This window comes from Populus alba, chromosome 19 (assembly GCF_005239225.2).
Source record: "Populus alba chromosome 19, ASM523922v2, whole genome shotgun sequence".
NCBI lineage: Eukaryota > Viridiplantae > Streptophyta > Magnoliopsida > Malpighiales > Salicaceae > Populus > Populus alba.
The window spans coordinates 19,210,870-19,230,286 of NC_133302.1; the positions used below are offsets into that span (position 1 = coordinate 19,210,870).

A 19,417-nucleotide genomic window follows, 5' to 3' on the forward strand; every position below is an offset into this window, starting at 1 on the left:
CGATGATTCACACCTTCGCTAACAGGGGGTTTACAATTGTCATATTCATTTTTCCGTACAACTTCATCTTCTCCTCTCTCTCTCTCTCTCTCTCTCTATATATATATATATATATATATATATATGTACTAGGATAATTTATGTTGGCTGTCATGATGAAGAAGGAGGTTGTTTTAGCGAGTCGAGTTGTGTTTGTTGTGGGGTTAGTGTTTGGAGGCTACATGAGGAAGAAGCAAAATCATATTAATCCATTGGGTTTATTTAAATGTGGGTGAGGTTTGTTAAGAGTAGAGAAGGTTATGACTATGGTACTGTGATGGTGGTTTATTTCAGAGTGGATCGGGTCTGATGATGATCACTAATGGTGGATTTAGAGGGAAGAAAAGGCTGGTCATCAATGGGCTGGTATGGGTTGTGTGGTTGATTTGTTAGCTAGGAGTAGTTTAATGGTTATGTGACATTGTTTTCTTGAGTCTTTCTGCTTGTGAGGCACAATGCGTGGCAATGATTTTTTTATATTTGTGCAATTAATGAGAATTTTAGAGATAATGCACGTGTCAAGACAAAAAAAACATAGAGATTTTTGTTGATAATAAGTCTACAATTATTTTGGGGGAAAACACACTATTTTATAAGAGAAATGAGCATGTCAACAACAAATATCCCTTCATTAGAGAGTGCATAAGAAAAAAAGAGGTGTGACTGAGTTATGTGAAGCTTATTAATCAAGTTGCACATATTCTTACAAAGGTTTTGAAATGTGAAGATTTTTGCAAATTAGAAGCTTTGCTAGGACTTGTCTAGAGATAGGTATAAAGAAGGATGTTGAGGGCAAATTTATACTACAATACGTTTTTATGTATCTATATAATTTAGTTATATCCATAGTGGTTTTAATAACAAACAAACCGTTATTGTTTATTAACTACCTAAGATTTGGAGCTATATCTGTGCCAAGCACCAAGCTCATTTCAACGGAATCGGGCATGCTCATTTCAGATGACATCTCCATGGCTAGACATTCCTTTAGCTCTCCCAAAATATCACTCATGTCTGGCCTTTGTATTGAAGTCGGGGGCACACAGGACAATGCTATCTCTAGAACTTTCCAAGCACAATTAGTGTTGAATACACCTTGCAGCCTTGGATCGATAATGCTCTGGATATCCCCTCTTTCAATTAGAGGACTCACCCATTGAAGTATGTGAGTGTTGCCCTTAGGGCCCCTTATAATAGGCGGTTGACCAGTTATTAGCTCACATAGAAGAATACCGAAGCTGTAAACATCACTTTTCTTATTTAAGTTTCCTGTTTCTTGAAATCTGCGTACAAAATATAATGATAATTATGCTAGGAGAACAAACACTGTGAGAGAAGTTTAAGTTTGAATACGTACTCAGGATCAATGTATCCGGGTGTGCCTGCAGCATCAGTTATGACATGTGAGTCTCCTTCGTTTGCGAAGGCTTTGGACAACCCAAAATCAGCAATCTTGGCTTGAAGGTTTTCAGTTAATAAGATGTTGGATGATTTCAAATCTCTATGGACTATTGGCGGCCTGCAACCATTATGCAGATATTCCAAACCTGCGAGTTCGATAATGCTAGTTAATCCAACAAAGTTTGCAGAACAAAAATGAAGAAAAAATTACTCAAGACTAGAGTCATACCATGTGCTGAGTCTACTGCAATTTGCAACCTTTCCCTCCAACTCAACATATTTGTGCTATTTTCTGCAGCCACAAAAACATAATAATATCATAAATTAAACAATAAACTTTGCAATGTGATGAATCCAACATGAATTATGTTTCATTACATATATAAGTTCATTAGTATTGGATGACTATCAAAGAATCATTTTAACCTAGCTAAAAGTTTAAACTATTGGGTAAGGTCCTAAAATATAATTTAAATTACTTTATAACATTCTCTGAATTAAAAGTCTTTTAAACTTAAAAATTGCATATGCTCGTATTATCTTGTGCTTAATTTTTATCAAATAGAATAGGAGTGGTGAGATTTGAACTCGTGACCACTTGGTTATAAAAGCTCTGATACCATATTAAAGAAGCATTTCAACCTAAAAGCTTAAGCTACTAGGTAAAATTTCAAGATATGATTTATATTATACTCTAATAATGATAAATTCATACAAATATGAGTGAGAGTTCTATCTATAAGCTAGTTTGTGTCCAAAAAAAATGAAGAATTATATGTTTCTGAGAGTAATTCTATAAATACCTAACAATTGCTCCTTCAAGTTCCCATTTGCCATGTATTCATAAACAAGTGCCATATTTTCATGCTCATTACAGTAACCAACGAGGGACACCAAGTTTCTGTGATGAACAATCATCAATAGTTGGACCTGCATTTAGAAACATTACTCTATCATAGCTGAAAGAAAAATATTTAGTGCTCCTCTCATGTCCTCTACAGGAAAGGAGAAAGCTAACTAATTTGTTACCTCTGCTAGAAATTCTTTATAACCTTGCCTTGAGGATTGAGATAACAACTTGACAGCAACTTGGTAGCCATCTTTCAGGTTGCCAAGATATACTTTTCCAAATCCTCCTTCTCCAATAATGGTTTGGAAATTATTGGTAATGCTAACTATTTCAATGTATGTAAATGGTTGATTCTTTGATTTCAGTGACAATTCTTTTCTGGATAAGTCCACTGAGGAAGATAATGACACATTCAATCTCCCTGCAAAGGAAAATTTTGCTTTATATATATATATATAAAGCGATAAAATATTCCAATATATTAACAGAGATACTAAACTATTAAACTATATATGTCATCATATTTACGTGTAAAAACTATGTTATTGCTTAATAATCTCAAGCTGAAATTGTATTCTCATTTGCTAAGTTGTAGGAAAGAAATGAGGTATTAAGGGTGGTATCCAGATTAGAATTATCATATGATAGGTAATATAAAAGATGTTGGGTGCACATAATATGAATGATATATATATATATATATATATATATATTCAAAATGAATGAAAAACTGAAGTGATTAAATATAAGATAGACTCATAGAATAACATTCTACTAGGCTTTTAAGTTAAAAACAGTTTATGATATCAATGATTTCACAAAAAAACACAAAGCATCTTTTAAGCCAAAATTACCCTATGTTATTCTAGGATTTAGTTAACACCACTCAAAAGAGAGGAAATAATATATACAAAGAAGATAAGTGAAAAAGAAGGAATTCACCTCTTTTCAACCTCCAGAAGATAGTTATAATGCTAAGAAGGAGGAGCACCGAAACTGATATGACAGATGCAATCACTAGAAACAGGAAAACTTCGCTGCTTCTTTTTACAAGTATCCATCTTACATAAATCCAGATTTCCATCCAATCTTGCATTAAGTAAAATAGTGTCAGATGTAACTAAGAATCAATGATCATGGTTAGCTTTAGAAAGTTAGCAAGATCACTGTGAAATATACCGAAGAATTGTATCAGTTACTTAATTCCTTAAACTCATACTAACATGCCAAGAAAATGGATTTGTATAATCTATCTTCCGACTCCTCTTTGTTCCTTAACTTTTAATTTCAATTTATGAAAAATTAAAACAATGTTCACTTCATATGTAAGAAGAAAGGTTAGAGAAGAACAAGAGTAGAATGATTGTTTAATTAACATGCAGATAAGTTGTAATCATTGAAGATGATAACCAAACCTTAGCTGCAACTGTCCACTGTTAGACTTTTCCTTGAGACTATGGGGTACTGCACCTGTGAGTTTGTTCTCACTCAAATCTCTGCAAATAGGAAAAACAAAGTCACTATGCACCATGGTAATCTTTGTAAAAACTTCTTGTGGGAAATACCAGAGCATGTTAACTTACAGGATAGTAAGATTTGGCAGCTGCGCAAAAGCTTCTGGCACTGTCCCTATCAATTCGTTGTTTGATAAATCCCTGAAAGAAAATGTGAAAAAAATAACAAACAATCACATTTGGTAAAGAAATAGATGACAAGAGTATGCAATAGTTGGGAAAAAATAGAGGCTTTTCCTCCACTAATATGAAGTATGGACACCCATTTTTAGAACCTTGGTGGAGACAAAATCCAAATCGTTGGCTTGTAGGATTTTGTCAAGAAAAGATGCATATAGGGAGAAAGGTTATGCCTCAAGCTTATAAGATGCATGAGCGCTCTATACACCTTTAGCTAATTTCCATATGGAATATTCGTAACATCACCTTCAAACTTCTATAAGACAATGTCTCATCACAGGACTAGGGTGCCCTCTAATTTCAAGGGTCTCGAACCAATAAACAATAGTTCTCTTTAAATAGAATGATGAATGTCTCTGAAGTTGGTAAGAAATTTTAGCACTGACTGTCATTCCAGTGCTAGATATCTATTAGCCATTGCCAGGGTAGTTTATTAGTATTAAAACCTGTTACAACTTGGTTAGTAACACTTACAAGGATTTGATTGCTGTGAGGCTCAAGAGTGAAACATCTATTTTCCCTGATAATTGACTTGAACTTAGATTCCTGCTCACAGTTAATTGTAAAAGAGTAAGACATTGAGATACTGAATGTCATATCTAAGTGGATGTTCTTTACAAATAACTTCCAGAAAATATTCCAATAATTATACAGAATTTAAGAGGGAACTCACAACGAGATGATCCTTGGAGGATTATCATAGTTGCATTGCAAACCAAACCACGTAGTAAGTGGCAAACATGGATCTCCTTGCCAGTCATCTCGATTTATTGTGTATGCTTTCTTGATGGCCATGATTGCATCAACTATGATAATTTAGGTTAAAAAGAGTGAGAAGTGCATAGCTTTAGATTTATAAGAGAGAATCGCTATATACTAGGTAAAGGCCTCTACATCAAAAAAATCTCGAGCCCGCCTTTTTGTGACAAGAATAATTTTTTATGATAAATATATATACATATATATATATATATATACATATATATATATATATATATATATATATATATATATATATATATATAACTCAATTAGCCATTAGGCTTTATCATTTGTATGATTTTATAAGATTCCAATTGAATTTTCAGATTATAGAACAGTTGGTATCTATAAAGTTCGTGCAAATATTCTTTTCAACAGACTCAAACATGTTAGCTAGGATCTTATTGGACAAACTCCAAAAAGAGGTTGCCGAATGTTTTTGATGTAGTCGAACATTATTTTGTTCATAGATCTTTTATTTTTAGGTATTCAAGATAACCATCCTCTACATGGCTAGCTAGAATGTGTTTTAATAAATTCACCGATTATTATATATATAAAAAATTGTTCTATAACATTAAAAGTCTTTCTTAAAATTTGCAAAGTTATTATGTGCTAATTTATTTTTAATTTAATTAAAAGAATCAAAATAATGATATTCAAAATCAACCATTGATCATTGAAACTTTCATGCCATATCAAAAACCACTTTAGAAATTTAAATTATTTGATGATTTCAATAAATCACTATATAATCTTGATCAAGAATAAGCATAAAATGTCCAAGATTTGTTTTTTGGAAGATAGAGAATTTAGGTTGAATAACTTTGGAGAACCTAACTCCGTAACATGTGGATACAAAAAGGTCTTAAATAAACTCATATGAACTTTAATATGGTAGTCAATTAACATAAGTGGTTTGTATTCTTTAGTAATATAGGAGTTTTAGGCTGCTTTTATTTTTATGGTATAGTGTGGTGCTTTTTATGTTTTGTTTCAATCATAGATTTGAAAGTGTTTAGTTAATCAACACCTATTATAGTTTTATATAGATCCCACTAAAAAATCTTTTTTAAAAACTAAATGATGTTACCAAACCTACAATAACGGGTGAGTTGAGCATGCAGTCAGGTGTACGTCTATCATTATTAGATAAGGATCTGCCCTACATAGATTATATGGATAGCCTAAAAGATGTATTTATAGACTATTGAGACAAATTCAGGTCCAATAAGAGATCTAATTGTGTCAGACCAGAATAACAAATCAAAAGAACTATAATTTTTAATCCGACCATTGAATCACGATTAAATTTTTACAAGATATTCCAAAAGTTATTTTTCCTTTAAAGTTGTCTATGTGTTGCTATGTGGATCATCAGATCTTTAAATTTCACAAATCTCACCCCATGACCATGGTTTTACCAGTTTTTATGATTTTTCTTTTTATTTTTTGGATTTCATGTTGTTTTTTTAAATTGATGTTTCTTTTCTTTGTAATTTTGGATTTTTATTTTTGTTTCCTAGATAGGGTAAAGTTTCTAATCTATTTAAGGCTTAATTATAAACCTTCTAAAAACATAAACTTTATTATTAATATTTTTAGGGAATAGACTTGTGAATTTAAGGTTTATATTTGTAGCCCCTTTTCGCCCATAAATAAATTTTATGTTCTTTGTTTAGTTGTTGTTTTCAATTTCCGTCTGCATCATTAAGTTAAGAAAAAACTTCATCTTATAACTTTTTAAAATCACAATGGAGGAAACCTCTTTAAAAAAAAAAAAAAAAAACAAAGAAAGGAAAAGACAAGGCCAGCCCTCGTTGTGCCAGTAAGACAATTAATCACCAAGTAATTTGCCATTAATCAGGCCCTGGCTCGAGGGATCAAAACGTAAAAATCCTTCAATCCAGTAGTCTAGCAATTCTTTAATGACGATTATTATAGCATTCTGGCACCAAAGCCTATAGCATTCAACAGAATTGAAATAGAAAACATACCGTCTGCTTGGTTTGTCGGTGAAAAAGGAAGTGACCGTAGTTCGAAGATCTCTAAGGCATTTAGGATAGGTGGAAGGTCAGGCCGCGTTGCATCAATAGAAAACCTAACTAGACCTTCTTGAGCTCGTGATAAATTTGAACGTATGGTCAATGGCTTCAAGTATTCAAGGGTAAAGGGCCCATACTCCAAGTCATTCAAAGCAATGGTGAATTCTCGTATTTCGCCTAGTGCAATCTGCTCGATTTCAGCAAAGTGAAAGAAGACAAGAAACTCAGGTGTGGAATTCTCGCGATACCATATTGTATAGCTGTAGCTCAATGAATTAAGGCCATTTCGAGGCTGAACCGCTGTTCTCAAGACTTCAACTGGTAGACGGCATGGATTATCACTGCCCTGGATATCAACATTTGTTTCGGTGCTAATTGAAACTGAATCGTTGAGGTTGCTAACCGGCCACATGCGATCGTACACGTCATTACTGTACCTAAATGCATGTGAGAAACAATAACAAAAGTAAAGGTCATGGTTTAGAAGTGGAAGAGAAACAAGAAATACAAAAACAAAACATCGATCTTTCAATGTCTACAAATGATAATCATTCTAATAAAATACAATATCCCTAAGGTATATAGTGAAATTATAGATATTTATCCAAAAGATTGTATATATATTTTACATAAACTCCCTCCTTATATTTAAAAAAAAATACTGCAAAAACGCTCATTAAATTCTCAAGCTTTTTTAAACGGTACCTATGATGAGAATTTTTATCATATCTGATGCATGATGTGGCACATGCATGATTTAGTTAAAAATGCATGATTTAGACAATTCACCTTATGGTGCCTAGGGATTGATTGCCGCCAAGGTCAGCTCCCACCCAACGAAGCAACGATCGATTCATAGTTCTATACGGGGAATCATTCATGAACCGTAAATCCAATCCATTGATGAAAGGAACTCCGAAACCCGTATTTACGAGACACACATAAATGGTATCAGTTACTGAATAATGAATAATTTCGTAATATGCCGGATTCATCTCTTCGAGAACCCCTACTGTTGTCCAATAGTTTACCCCGATGTACAGATCAAACACTATTTGAGCTTGATTCTTAGAATCGTAATTTCCATAGTAGAAGAAAGCTCTGACGTAATAGTTTTGGTTCTTACCCTGTCTGGGTTTCAATGTATAACAATTCCTTTCACCTTCAGGAAAGGTTCTCAAGCTATTCACCATATCCCCTAAGTAAGGAATTGCCAAGTAACGCACTGGTGCTACGACCTTATTCTTGCCCGTACGAATGAAATCTGTGTCGGTTTTGTAAGTTATTCCAGTCTTCCCATCCAGATAATCTTTCTCCGCCCCACAATCAATGCTGATGAAACCTTCAGAATTTTGGTTAGAAGAGAAAACCAAACGATTAGACTGATTATCTCGAACATATTGTTATTAATTACCATTTTTTTTTTCTAAATAAGCCAAATATTCATTAAACCATGAAGAGGCAAAGCACCAACTTGAAGATCAGGACAGAAAATAAGAGCAAGGAATTATAGAAAAATGCAGACCAAGAACTTGAAACAAAAAATTTATGTAGTAGCAATCGATCCATACGTTCATGAGTTTAATTATAAGAAATGTTTTTTGTTTTTTTGGATGCTTCATGGGGAAGCAGGATACTTCTAGGGCATTAAACAATCACTAGCATTTAATTACTATTTCAGGAAAAAAAAAATGTTGGAGGCAGATAAGATACATTTTCTTGTACTTTATGATTTAAAAATTTAAAAATTCACTTCAAAACTTTTCTAAGAATAAATTTATTTTATATTTTTTTCTTTAATTTTTTTTATATTTATCCTTTCTATCACGTTACACATTACCAAGTCAAAATCATGCCAACTCAAATATTCGCACCTAGTGGGCTCAACTTGCCTTAAACAACATGGACCCGTCAACAACATAAATTTATTATATAAATCAAGTCTCATGCATAGAGATATGCTTTTAGCATTTATCTCTTCTTCTTCTTTTTGTAACAAATTCAATACATGAAAGTTCATGTTATAAGTCATTAGAGTTTTAATAAATTTAATTTTGAATGAAACAAATTCTTGATTTGTTTCTTACTCTAATTCAGAGTTTCGAGTTGTTAACAAAAAACCAACAATTAATGAGCCCTTTGCTTGTACACAAATAATTAATAATTAGCATAGGGTTCACACTAAACCACATAGAATCTACGTTTTTAACCAGGCAAGGTTTGGGCAGGTGGCTAGAAAATCATAAGAAACTAAGCCAAAAAAATGCTTGTACAAATCAAATTAATAAAGTTGGCGATTTAGCTAGTACTACTATATTGACTTATAGCTAGTACCACTATGCCGCACGATCGTATTTGTAAAACTGAGCATGATATAAATCTTGAGCCAAGAGTCTAGATTAACCTTTAAAAAATATTAAAAAGATCAAAATGATTAACTTGTAATACAAAGTTACCTACGAAGGAAAATGCATATACATCTATGTCTGAACAAACTATACCTAAAAATTATTGGTTTAAATTTTATAAATTTTATGATAATTAAAAATTTATATGATCATTATCTTTAAGATTCGTGAGATTTTATAGAGATACACACAACCTATCCCGAACACTTATATTAATAAAAAAACAATTCAACACGAAATAAGGATAAGGTTAAGGAGAATCAATCTAACTAATTAATTTTAAAAAATAAAAAATATCAAAATAATATCAGAATTAATTTTAACTTGGATTTTGATTGTCCTGGATTCACGAAGTTATAAATCAACCATAACTTTTTGCATAAATCATTTAAGTTTTTCCTGTTTATTTTTCTTTCAACTCAGGCTGGTGAGGTCATGTATCAATTCGTCATGTCAATCCCGAGTTTTATATCTACGAGCAAGATCCGAAGACTTTCAGGAGTCTTTTTTATGATGCTTTTCAAGTTTTCAGTCATTGAACACCGTAACAAATATGTAGAGATTGGTTGACAACAGTTGTCAATAAATAGAATTGACCGCAGCTTAGATGGGAGGTGAGCAAGGTTGTCAAAATCGCGTTTTGACTCGTAAAATCGTACGATTTTACGAGTCAAAACATGCATTACGAGTTGAATCGGACTATAAAATCGAAAATGAGTAAAATCGGGTTGAAATCGGGTAAAATCGCAAAAATCGGATGAAATCGCTCAAAATCGCGATTTCAGGACCGATTGTACGATTTCAATATAATTCCCCCCCCCCAATATAATTGCTGCACAGCCTGCACTGAAAGTCCCCCGTCCCCCCCCCCCCAAAAAAATGCCCACCTATCTTCATCAGTCTTCGGTCTTCATCTTCGGTCTTCGCTTCTCTGCTTCGGCCTTGAAGGCTTGAACAATTAACAAATACAGAAGTCAGAAGACTCTGTCCTCGCTTCAGCTTCAGTCTCTGCTTCACCTTCGGTCTCTGCTTCAGCGTCGGTCTTCAGCTTCAGTCTCTGCTTCACCTTCGGTCTTCGCTTCCTAACGAGATCAAGACCAATTGGGTCATGCACGAGTACCATCCAACCTTCAGCTTCCATAACCAGGTACCATTGCTGCACTTCTTAAGTGTTTTTGTAGTCTTTTCTTTTGTCTCTTCCATCCAGGAAAGAGAATTGAATTCGAGGGTGTAATAAAAATAAAATTAACGAAAGGCTTGGGATCAGACCAGTCGATCCGAGCTTTAAACCTTGGTTTTATTGAATTTTTTTTGCTTGTTGTGTTTCTGGGTATATTGCTGGCCTGTTGGGAATTGTTCATGTTCTCTGATTTTTGGTGTTCTTTTGAAAATAAAATGAGGGAATTGTTCTGGGTATGCCGCATATGTGCTGTGTAATGATAGAGAAGCCACCATGTTCTTGCTAAAGCTTTTTCTTTGTTTTGAATAATTCGTTGTATGCCGTATATGTGCTGTGTAATGATAGAAAAGCTGGACCTTGTATGCCGCATATGGCTGGTTTTGTTAGATGCTGCAAGTGATTTAGTGCTGAGGTCTATAATAAGTAATAATTTTGTATGGCTAACAGTCCCAATTAATTACGACAGAAGTGTTATTAAACTTCGTATTTTGTCAATTGTTATGTATAACAAAACAGTAATTATAATCATAAAATGTTTGGATTGATTACAGGGCTGATTTGAGTTGATTCTTGAATTGTTGAACACTTGAACTTATGGCATCTAGAAAAAATTCTTCTGGTATAAATATGTATGAAGTTTTATTTGAAACATGTTTTTTAATATGTTTGAACTATGTATGAATTTTTATTTGAAACATGAATTTTTTTTAATGTATTTCAAAATTCCTTACGATTTTACGATTTTACGATTCGTTTTTACGATCCGATTTTGTGAAGGGCTTTCCGTTTCGTTCTAAAATCGCGATTTTAACAACCTTGGAGGTGAGTGTTGTAAGAGTGTTCTTTTGTTGCTTGCCCACGACAATGATTGCAAACTTTGTTATTAAAGACGCGAGTTTACTTGAGAAGCTCGACAATTTTATAAGTTTAATATGTATTTAATGTGTAAAATTAGACTAAACATTTAAAAATCAGTAAAATTGAATATAATTTATGTAAAATCAATAAATTTAATCTGAATTTACAAATTTATTAAATTTATAATATAAACCAATTTAAGCTTGATTTTGGCCTTCAAATATTTGCTGACTCGTTTACCAAATTTAAACATATCTTTCAAACTATATATCTTTCAAACATATCTTAAAAGGTTGTAGATAAATCTTGTTAAATATATCAAATTAGATTTTTATGTACTATTTGATATATATCTGAAGTTACATGTTTGAATTTTAAAATGATTCCAATTGGATTAAAAATTAGATTTTTCAAGTTTTCTAATCATATATAGTAGGTTTAGCAATTCATTTAGATGAGAGTGAACAAAGTGTTTGAAATCATGATTGAAATTTATCAAGAATTTTAGCATGAAAACTTTTTTTTATTATTATCCTATTTTTTTTATTGTTGAATAAATATATGGTAGATTTAGCAATTCATTTAGACGAGAGTGAAGAACATGTTTGAAATCATGACTAAAATCTGCCAAGATAAAGGGAAAATTATAGATTCGGGCTACAAGGAGTTTTAGCATGAAAATTTTATTTTTATTATCCTATTTTATTTTTTTATTTATTGTTGAATAATTATTTTTAATTTTGGTTTGTTCTAACGCATTATATATTTTTTTAGGAGTTTATTTTATTATTGAGTTTATATTAATTAATTACTAATTTAGACACGCTAGCTTGCAACCTAAAAAGAGTCAATTAGGACTTGTAGTGGTGTTAACAACTAAATTGTCATTAGGTTGTTATGTACTTCTTATTATTTAGTGATTTTTCTCTTGTATTATAAATTCTTGTTTAAAATATTTTATTTTTTCATGTCATTAATTTCTTTATTCATACTATTTATCTCTCTTGTTTTATTTAAATCTTTTATTAATTATAGTGTTATTGACTCTCTTTATTAGATATTAATAAAATTTAATTTAATTTATTTTATTAAAATTATCAATGTATAATCAATTAAAAAAATATATAGTTTTACAATCTTGATTGAAACCTAAACTGTACTTTGGAATTAATTTCCGTTAAAGTGTCATATAAGTCTCTTAGGAAGAGACAAAAGTGGAACAGACAAAAGTTGATCAATCCTATATTCAGAGGCTGATTGGTAACATTTTTAAAACCATGTTTTAAAAAAATAGATTTTTTTTGTTTAAAATTAATTTTTTATATATTTTTAATTATTTGGACATGTTAATATTAAAAATATTTTTTAAAAAAAATTATTTAAATATATTTTTATAAAAAAAATACTTTAAAAAATAAGATATTTTCAAACAAAATGCTTTCTTACGATATAAGAAAAATCATGTACATAATTTCCGTTAAAGTGTCCTTTAGAATTAATTCTCCTAAGAAGAGACAAAAGTGGACCAGACAAAAATGGATCAATCTTGTACTCAGAGGCTGATTGGAAATATTTTTAAAACCATGTCTTAAATAAAATATTTTTTTTATTTTTAAAATTATTTTGATGTTTTTATATTAAAAATAATTTTTTAAAAATTATTATTTTAATATATTTTAAATAAAAAATACTTTGTAAAATAATTGTTATTATACTCGCAACAAAATAATTTAATTAATGCTATAAGAAAAATCCATGGACATAAACTTGTAAATTTGAGATTTCTATATTAATTTTTAATTTGTTAGGATGTTGCATACAATACTATTAGTAAATATTTTTTCATTTCATATATTAGGAATTTTTTATTTGTTTAATTAAAGCTTTATTACTCATTCAGATCAAATATGTGTCTCTCTTTTAGGTCAGATTCACTTCATTATAATTATAAGATCTTGATCATTTTTCTAAATTTTAATGTTTTTTTTTAAATAATTATATTAGTTTTGACTTTATAGATTAACAACTCTAAATTATAAAGCCCAAAAAACAAATTGTCACTGAAGTGGTTAATTTTTTTCTTTGTAATTGCAACTATGACAAATAGAACTAAATTTCTTTTAAATAACAATATGAAAGCGAGTTTATAATATCTGTCTCCTGATCGGGTATTTGCATTCAAATCTATTTCTTAACTTTTTATTTTAATTTTTAGTTAAATATTGTTTAACTCTTACTTAGTTTTCACATGAAATGATAATGATTTTTTCTAATATATATAATCTTACATATAATGTTTTTTAAAATTTTATTTAATCGCACAATAACCATTTTATTTATTTATTTATTTATAAGTATGCCTGATTTTTAATTTATTTAAATAAATATATGTATAAGATTTTCAGTTTACTATTTGGATTTTTTTTTATATAAAAAAAGTGCTTAAAAAGCTTCCATATTAATTTTTTTTTTTTACAAAAAAAAAACCTAACCCACAAGAATCTTGGGTCATATAGATAATTAATACATTAATGCAAAAGCTACTTCTAAGAAATGAACTTGCTTAAAATAGCAATTTAGAGAATGTCAAAGAATTATCTCAATTTAAAAGCTTAAATTATTAAGTGACATTTCAATATATGATTTATATTATTCTCTAGCATATATCCTCAAGTAAAATCTCTTTGGACTTGAAACTTACATAAGTTCACTTTACTTTGTGTTTAATTTTTATCAAATAAATAGGAGATTGGAACTCGTAGCCATATAGTAATTAAAGCTCTGATATCATTTTAAAAAACAAATTCAACCTAAAAACTTAAACTTTTAAGTGAAGTTTTAAAATATAATTTATATTATTTAATTTCTAACAGAGACAAGGGCCAACTCTCTCGAAAATAAACTAATAGGCCACTTGGAAGATGATCTCCCCAACTTAAACTTGGAAGATGCTGGTAAAGGATGTTTGATAATTTAACTTAATAAATTTAATTTTAAATGAAATTTAAATCCATGATTTATTTACAACTCAAATTTAAAGTTTCAAGTAATTGGAAAAAACAAAAATCAACCATGGATCCGCGTTGCATGTATAATACAAATAATTAGTATAGACTTAGAACTTAAGCATTTTTTTTTTACCATGCAGGGTGTGAGTAATTGGCTAGGAGAAACTAAGCGAAAAACATACTTTAGCACAAATCAAATTACAACAATTTGATGAACCAGTATTCTAGTCTTAAAGCTAGCAGAAGTACCTGGGTTTTCTGCAGCAAGCTTTCTTTTTTTATCCTGCGCAGTATTTTTGGCAGCAAGTTTTGAGTTCTGAAACGTAGCAGAGAGCAAAAGGAGGATAACCCATACTTTTATATAAGAAAGCAGTATTTGCCCACCATCCATCCTTCTGGCGATTTTAGTTTGCGTTGTGAGGGAGTTTTAGAAAAAGAAGTTGTTATGAGCTAACAACGCAATTTGAAGTGTCAAGCAAATGTGGAATCTGAGAATATGAAGCGCAAATTTAAATATTATGAATATTCTTACTGCGCAGTTTGTGAGTGATGAGAACGCCAACAAGTCTTTGTATGGACAGCTACAGCAAGTACCGCCAACTCCAAGACTTAAAAGTCTTTGTATAATTTATTTATTTTTTGTGATAGGTGAAATAGCATAATGAATTTATAAATTTAAAATCCAACTCATTTAGTTTTTTTTTAATCCCAGAAAATATTGATATCGGGTTAAGTATCATAGATATTGCAAATATCTACAGTTTGGATTTATATTGCTAATTTTCATGAATCTATATTTAGAGATAGATCTATAACATGGACTGGAAGTAGAATAACATCCCTATATTAATTCTAATTTTTATATCTTATATCACCATTAAATTCTAGTTATCTCCTCTCTTTTCTCTAGCAATGAGACAAGCTCTTATTTGTTACATTAAAAAAATATAATTTGAAGTCTGCTAACAAGATCTTTGGAGCCAAAACATTTCTAAATAAAATAAAAATAAATGTTCAATCTACAAAATATCATATATAAAGAAAAAATGAGTATAAGATATACAGGTTGGGTTAGGTTGACCGGGTTTCAAAAATCCTAACCTGCCACCCAACCAAGGATATTATTCTAAGGTTTTTTTGACATATTATCATTTGTAATATTTATATTATTTAACTTTGATAGATTAAGTCTTGTAAGATAATGCAAATATTACAAATGTACATGGTTTTTTTAACACTCCTACTATCAGGTGATGCTTTTACATCAAATTCTAAGTGATAAGTTCATGAAAAGATTAATGTCTTTTAAAGGTTGGTGAAAGAGCTAGGAGGTTGGGACTGGTGGTTTAAATTTCATAAACACTTGTAAAATAAGTTTTCTTTTTAGGCTTAAGGACCATAAGATGGTTGGTTATCACAAATATAGAAGGAGGAAAGCCTTTGAGGCTATGTTGTTTGTATTTGTAAAATAAGTTTTCTTGTTAGGCTTGAGTTTCATAAACAAAAGATATAAAAGGATGTTGTATGAGATTAAGGTTGGAAAAGAAAATGAGAGCTTCCATGTTAGACCTTTTTACCAAATGGCTCATGGATATTTATATAATCATGAATCATACTAATTTGTTTAGAGATTAAGCTTTTAGCACATTGTTAAGGGAAAGAATAACATGAAGGGGCTATCCATATGTAACACTTCATACATTCTTGTGTGTATTTTTTTACTATTTTTAATGATGGAGTGCATAGAAATTTGAGTAAAGTTTTTTGAAGTCCCAACAATCTTGTTGTGCTTATGTGGCTTCACAAAAAATCATTTTCTTGGATCAAGATAATTATGAATAATATAGGTTGGAAGAATAAATAATTTTTATCTTTTATCAGTTAAAAAAAATAGAGAAGTCGTTTCTTAATATTTTGGTTACTAAGAACCCTAATTGATCTTATAATTCGGGTATGGGGACTGATTGCATAGAGAAAATATATTAGCACTTCTAATATGACTTACTTGAGGTAAACTATTTATTTGTTTGATATAAACTAAGAAAATATTGTCTTTCCTAACTGTTAGTTTAAAGTTGAAGAAAAGTCATCATCGGTAAAAATATCTTTATCTTATCCAGTTAAAAACCTAACCATTTTATTGCCAAAATAAAAATAAAAGAAATCATTTTTTTATTTAATATCGTGAATACGTCTTATTTATAAGTTCATGATATCGCATATTAAAAAATCAAAATAATGTTTTTGTATTTTTTGAAATGTTAGTCAAAATCCTTTGAAATTTTATCAACTTGTTGTAAAATCCATATAATATTTGTTTAAACATGTCAAAGTATTTTAAGTTTTTTTTCTAAAAAACAATGCTCAAATAACTATATTATGATACAAAGTCCAGGATGACAACGGATTATTTTGAGAATGTTTTAATAGATATTATGCACAAACAGATGGTTTCTAAGTCAGGATGACAATGGATAATTGATCGCAACGTTTAAGGTTCTTTTTTTTTTTCGGGATCAAATTTATTATGAAGATATTAAGAAATATCGAGAGGTAAAGAAACAAAAAACACAGCCAGCCAGGGGATTACCACCAAACAACTCCAACCCAGCAAGCACGTCTTAATATAATCCAAAAGGAAGGAAGCGTCAAGCTCCTCTAATAAGGACATTCCCTTTGAATGTTGACGCGTGCAATGACCAGAATCACAAGGAGAAAATTTTTTTTAAAAATTCAGAAAGAGGATGAATTGACCCATATTGCTCTACCGCAGGACATCTTTTTTTTCAATAAGAAAATTAAATTTGCAGGTTTTTCTGTTTTTTTACATAAAAAATTCTAAATATAAATTGAAAAGATTTTGTAAGTATCTAATTAAATAAATTATGAGTCATCTATAAAAATAAATAAATAAAAAGTCATAATTAATAACTAAAAAAAATTAAAAAAATTAAAAGACATGAGTAAATTAAAATATTTGATCTCCTAATATCTAAATGTTATTCGTTTTGTTTACTGAATTTATTTATTAAAATTATTTTTTTATTCAATGAAACAATAAAAGAAATAGATACACACATGAAATTCATTGAATAAAAAAAGTATTATACAAGGATGAATATTATAAATATTATCTAAAAATATTAAAAAAATAATAATAAGTTTCACCAATATAAGACATTAAAAAAATCAGAAATGAATCAAAACAATATCTTCAAAAATTAAATACATATAAAATAACTTTAAAAAAACCTCTATAAAAAAACTAAATAAGAAAAATCATAGAGGAGAGATATTGATTGAAACATAAATTAAAAAATAATTATAAAAAAAAATACATTAAAGGAAGGCATCAATTAAATTAAAAAAATAAGAAAAAAAAAGATAATTGAAGTGCCACGAGCACGTTTCAAAGAAATAAGAAAAAAAATTACTTGAGTTATAATAGTCCCAACCAAGTTTAATAAGTTGTTTTTATATTACTTAAGTTATAAGAAAATTAAAAAAATCTAAAAAAGCAATTGTTTTTTCAAAAAAAATTAATGAATGATAAAAAAAAAAAAGCCAAAAACAATATTGATCTACGTTAACTTTTAAATTTATGATCCGAGTCAATAAAATAATAAAATAAAAATACCATTCACAAGTTATATATATATATATATATATATATATATATATATATATATATATATTAAATTAAAATTATGTATGTCTATAATATTAAGAAAAATCCAAATGATGATTTGAAACATTCTTATTTAATTAGTAATTTTGTTATTTATTATTATTATTATTTGATTGATTTCCTTTCCATTTTTGTATGAAATGTTTAACATTTATCTATTTTTAAATGTTAAGATGTATAAAATTTTAAAATTTTATTTTAATATCCATAACATATCTTATCCTAATATTTTAATAAACCGACATATCAACATATCCACATGCGTGTTTGGTGTTCATATTTGTCTTTTTTTTTCACCTAGAATTTCCTATTTAAATATAATATTTCTCTATTTGATGAACTGAAAAATAATTTTCATCTTTTTAGAGTAGAGTTTTACAAACACATTTTAAAGATTTTAATTTTCTTTACAAGTTTTTTTTTATTGTTTTTTTAAATGAAAAAAAAAGATAAATTAAACAATATGTGCCTAAGCAACGAGGCAAATTCCAATTTACTACTTACTGGAGTCTGTTTCGTTTGATTTTATGTTAAAAAAAACTAAAATTTTTTATTTTTTTATTTTAAATTATTTTTTTTAATTTTTAAATTATTTTAATATATTAATATTAATTTTTTTAATATATATATATTATTTTAATTTATTTTTAAATAAAAAGCATTTTAAAAAATAAAATTCAAACATTCAAATTACAGATTAAGACCTCATTTTAGTCTGTACCAGATATCTCTTTATTAAAGGGAAATGATTATTAAGTCAGGTTTATCTTTCTTCCCAGCATTTTAACCATGGGAGAAGATTATATTACTTTCATTTGCTGTCATTTCCTCTGTTGTTATTGTCCGTTTCTGTGGAGCAAGTAAATATTCTCACTCTTCTAATTAATGGGTGTTTTTTTCCCCACCTGAAAACATATTTTAAAAATTTTAAAAATATATTATTTTAATAAAAATAATTTAAACAAATATTATGTACTATAATATCAAACTAACACTAAATATTATAATTTCTTACTAAGATTGTTTTCTAACCATTTTATTTTTCAAAATAGATTTGTGTATATACTAATTAGCCAAAAAGATTCTTTAATTGAATACTTTATCTCATTAAGCTACCATATATTTTTTTTTAATACAAAAGGTTTGTTAGTTTTTGTATTTTAAAAATATTTTTTATTTTTTATGTTTTATTTTTTATTTTTTATTTTAAATTAAATTTTTTAATGTTTTTAAATTATTTTGATATTATAATTACTACAATTAATTTTTTTTGGCTCGTGTCGCTCTCTCTCACTCTCTCTCTCAGTGGAGGAAGATGGCAGGAGAGAGAGGGAGTGGGAGAGTGGGGCTTTCAAAAGGTTAAGGTGGGTGCGCTGAATTTACGAAACGGACCTCGTCTCTAATGTTTGGCTGGACTTGAGTGGACCTGGTCGTAGAGTTTAATTACATTTTCGCCAGAAATTTTTTGCTAGTGCTTGCCTGAC

At 29.2% G+C, this 19,417-nt stretch overlaps 1 pseudogene; it reads right to left on the reverse strand.

Annotated features, from left to right (window-relative positions):
- Nucleotides 1-813: 813 nt before the first annotated feature.
- Nucleotides 814-14,657, reverse strand: LOC118056566 (putative leucine-rich repeat receptor-like serine/threonine-protein kinase At2g19230; annotated as a pseudogene).
- Nucleotides 14,658-19,417: the final 4,760 nt, after the last annotated feature.